This window comes from Octopus bimaculoides, chromosome 9 (genome assembly GCF_046866305.1).
Source record: "Octopus bimaculoides isolate indiv1 chromosome 9, ASM4686630v1, whole genome shotgun sequence".
Lineage (NCBI taxonomy): Eukaryota > Metazoa > Mollusca > Cephalopoda > Octopoda > Octopodidae > Octopus > Octopus bimaculoides.
In genome coordinates, this window is record NC_142936.1 from 88,176,514 (window position 1) to 88,181,513 (window position 5,000).

A 5,000-nucleotide genomic window follows, 5' to 3' on the forward strand; every position below is an offset into this window, starting at 1 on the left:
TGATAATATGTATTCTTCAGATGTCTTTTCTTTCGTTAGACACGGGAATATTGCTCTAATTAATTGCCTGGCTCCTGCATACAGCCATTCGGAGAAACTCAGGTGACTTCCCTTGGCTGTCATTTTCAATAAATATAAATGATAATTAGTAAATTTATTAACGCAAATGAATTTCTTGCGTGAATAACCTACAAGAAGTTGAAGTCAAGCAATAAATATTTTGAAAATAATATCTCGTTTCTCGCAATTTGTTATTATGACGTCATAATATTAAACGGTCCTGGGTCATGTGTTAATTTAAAACATCACTTTCATACCTGAATCAGTAAGGAGACATTGAAAAACACCCAAACATAAAACGCATCTATTTAGTTGCTAAATCTAACAGATCCAGCTATGTATATATACATCACTGTTTCCTCTGCGTTCGCAAATCGATTTTGTAGTTGATACTTGTTCGATATTAACAGCAATAATAGTAATGTGTAGGATATTCCTTTTCTGTACGTTCGTTTAAGAATGCCACACATGCAAGGATCATGGATTTCTCCTTCTGCATATTCTTTTATTCTTTTATTTCTTTCAGTCATTTGACTGTGGCCATGCTGCAGCACCGCCTTTAGTCGAACAAATCGACTCCAGGACTTATTCACTGTAAGACTAGTACTTATACTATCGGTCTCTTTGCTGAACCGCTAGATTAGGGGAACGTAAACACACCAACATCGGTTGTCAAGCGATGTTGGGGATAAACACAGACACACAAGCATACACACACACACAAACACACACACACACACACATACACACACACACACACAAACATATATATATATATGTCGAGGTTCACTCAGTTTCCGTGTACCAAATCCACTCACAAAGCTTTGGTCGGCCCGAGGCTATAGTAGAAAACACTTGCCTAAGGTGCTACGCTGTAGGACTGAACTTGGAACCACGCGGTTGGTAAGCAAGCTACTTTGTTTCATTTAATTGGCTATAAACTTGGGTAAATGCTTTTATTTTTCATTCCCTTCGATGTTTATCTCAAATAGTGGTTTGGATTTTAGCTGTTCCTTCTAGCGTGCAAGGAATCCTATGACGGATACCTCTCATGTGTTTAAATGTACACTGTCTCATCTCATATATATATATATAATTTTGTGCTGTGTGTGGGCCGGCATGCCACAGAATAGATTCGACGTTTCTTCTGCGTTGTTGTAAAAGGCAACTAACAGAGGTTAAGATAAGATTTGCATTCCGACGTCGTAAATGCCGCATCAACGACGATTGCCTAAACAAACCTACGAGCTGGAAGGTTCTCGCCTGACTGGTTCAAAGGCGCCATCTACCGGGAGTAGAGAATCAACAACAAATGACTGATGTAGCGACGCGCTGTAACAGCGCGTGTCCCCATACTACTACTACTACTACTGCTACTGCTACTGCAGCTCATAAATTTTAATGTTATTTTTAAGGTTATAAATTCAATCAAATTTCTGACCGAAGACTGTTCATTCCCCCGTAGTAAGCTCACCATGGAGACGTTGTCTTGATTCGTACGTATTATTCCGTTGACCGTATGGCAATTCCAATAAATTTGGTAATTTGCGACAGAGTCCATGAGAGTTTCGCGTAGTAAAAGAATTTATCTCTAAATATTTCTTGCTCCAGATCTTTTTCTTCACCCTTTAAATAGGTAGACATCGTTGGCCATTTGGAAGTGCGATAGATTTAGCTGCTACGCGTAGGTATTAAAGTGCAGCCTAGAAATTTTCGTATAACTGTAGCTAACATTCACGTTATGTTCATAAAAATAAAAAAAAGGATTGTGGTAATTAAGACTTAGTGGCAATTGTCTTTTTTGTATTAGCGCTCATAAATATCTTGTAATTTTCGAAAATATCTTAAATCACTGTTAACACAGCAGCTGAAGATTACAGTTCTGGCGACAAACTTGAAGTAACAGAAAAATAATCATCTTTATAATAATTCTTTATAATAATTCGATACAATATTCTTTGCTTTGTTGGTAATGTAATCTTAATAGCACCTACATTTATGTATATGCCTCTGTCTGTGTCTGTCTGTCTGTCTGTCTGTCTGTCTGTGTATCTGGCTGTTTGTATATATGTATGTATGTATGTATATTTATTTATGCATATGTGTGTATAACAATACATCCATTTAGGCATGTATCGATGTACGCATGTATATATGTATGTATACACATGTTTTTGTATCTATAGCGTTACGATACGTCTCGGTCGAATTGTACCAATAATGTATGTTTTCTCTTTTCCAATATTTTTATTAAATTATTCATAACTAACGTAAAACATGATGTTTAACAGGTAAATAATACCGAAACATAAATCATAGGCGACATTACATAATAACATAAATCTAAGACAGAACGAATGTCGTGTCTTCATTTCTCTATTGATGTATCATCTTCTCAATTATTTGGTCACATGATAGCGTACTGTCTTCTCAACATATTGTCAAATGTTTAGCGCCGCATTCCCTTTAACACACACAGACACACACACAAACACACAAACACACACACACAGAAGTATATATATATATATATATATATATATATATATATATATATATATATATATATATATATATATATATATATATATATATACTTATCTCTAACGCCCGTTTTACTCGTATATTTCGTTTATCTTTTCCTTCCACGCTTTCTATAGTATGTATGTCTCTTCTCTCTCTATCTTCCTCTCTCTCACTCTCTCTCTCTCTCTCCGTCTCCCCCTCTCTCTCTCTCTCTCTCTCTCTCTCTCTCTCTATATATATATATATATATATATATATATATGAAAAACGTATCCTAGGCGCAAGATTTGCTGTGTGGTAAGTAGCTTTCTCACCAACCACATGGTTCGGGGTTCAGTCTTGCTGCGTCGCACCTTGGCTAAGTGTCTTCTACTATAGCCTCAGGCCGGCCAAAGCCTTGTTTGTGGATTTTGTAGACGGAAACTGAAAGAAGCCCGTCGTATATATGTGTGTGTGTATGTTTGTGCGTCTGTGTTTGTCCCCCCAACATCGCTTAACAACCGATGATGGTGTGTTTATGTCCCGTAACTTAACAATTCGGCAAAAGAGACAGATAGAATAAGAACTAGGCTTACAAGGAATAAGTCTTGGGGTCGAGTTGCTCGAATAAATGCGGTGCTCCAGCATGGCCGCAGTCAAATGACTTAAAGAAGTAAAAGAGAAAAAGAATAAAGAATATTCATTCATTGCACGTTCTGACAGATTCCACCGGGAATATTCCAAGGATGTTGTCTCTCTTCGGTGAAGACGTCCGCGTTTTAGGCGACGTGTGTTCATAACATACACGAGTCAACAATGCACAGGGTCATTGACATACCGAGGTCTTTCGACCTCTTTATGCGTCACCTCAGCTATAACGCCGGACCGATGAATCTGACATTGACAAGAGTCCTTTTTGATAGGAATCAGCAAACATATTATTTGCTGATTTTTTACGGATGCTCGCCAAATAGATAAGAAATCCTGAGGTGCAGGCGGAACTGTGAGAATCAAAATAATAACGTATCTATTGATAATTGATACGTTCTGACACATTAGAACGTGAGTATCTTATCACTGTTGTTTAACGCCAGTGGATAACACCTCCCTTTAGAGAATCTGTGCTCAGTATTCACAATGAATAGAAACATTCTGGCGGCGAGCTGGTACATATATATATATATATATATATATATATATATATATATATATATATATATATATATATATATATATATATATATATATATATATATATATATATATATATATGTATATATATATATATATATATATATATATATATATATATATACATATATATATATATATACATATATATATATATATATATATATATATATATATATATATATATATATATATATATATATATATATGGCTGTGTGCTAAGAAGTTTGCTTCCCAACCACATGGTCCTGGTTTCAGTCCCATTGCGTGGCATCTTCGGCAACGGGCCTACCAAAGCCTTGTGAGTGGATTTGGTAGATAGAAACTGAAAGAAGCCAGTCACACACACACACACACACACACACACACATGTACTACTATCATCACGGAGCTTTCTACTAACGTATCCAAGCATAGTCATATAGGCTCATCCTGATATGTTACGGTAGGATCGTGCAGCATCTTTGGGTATATATTCTAAGTTATCAGACAAAGAGTGTTGCTCAAGGAGCTGCCTTCCATGTCTCATGATGTTATCAGTCTCATATATGCACACTTGGTCAAGGGATGCACTTCGACACTTGGTGGTTAAAAGATGTTACCGATGGGATATTATGCGACATTCAAAAGCATTTTGGATCGATGTTAAGCCTCTGCCGCCTTCTTTCCGTTTTAGGTATGGGCGGTCTACGTCACTGTTTATGTGGAAATTATGTGTACTTATTAGTATTTTTCGGGTTTTGACATCAATGGCCGGATCTCATCAAGCGTCCAATCAAACAGCCCAAATGTTGGTATGAGTTCTGTTTTATTGGATGCAGAAAATTCTGAGGTCCAAATTTTCTTTATTCGGCTGTAATATTCTTTAGTGACACGTATTTTGTTACAGGTGCCATTGTAAGATATGTTTACATCCACCCCTGGATACATGTGACATTCCTCGTAAAAGATAAAAGATTCATATATATATATATATATATATATATATATATATATTCTTCCAGTTTCTGTCTACCAAATCCACTCACAAGGCTTTGGTCGGCCCGAGGCTATAGTAGAAGACATTTTTCCAAGGTGTCACACTGTGGAACTGAACCCGGATCCATTTTGTTGGTAAGTAAGCTACTTACCACTTAGCCACTCCTGAATGTCAAGCCTGCGAAAGTAACTATTTTCTTATGGATCACGTAACAGCGAGAATGGAACATTTGAACATTCATTCTGGAATGATAATATTTTCTAGT

General features: G+C 36.4%; 1 long non-coding RNA gene across 2 annotated transcripts in view; it reads left to right on the plus strand.

The window, feature by feature from the left end:
• Window positions 1-304: 304 nt before the first annotated feature.
• The window catches only part of LOC128248667 (uncharacterized), a 120,764-nt gene continuing 116,068 nt past the window's right edge, over window positions 305-5,000 (plus strand). For both annotated transcript variants that reach the window (XR_016242995.1, XR_008264827.2), the window contains exon 1: window positions 305-963. This is a non-coding gene — a long non-coding RNA (uncharacterized LOC128248667). The remainder of the gene's footprint in view (window positions 964-5,000) is intronic.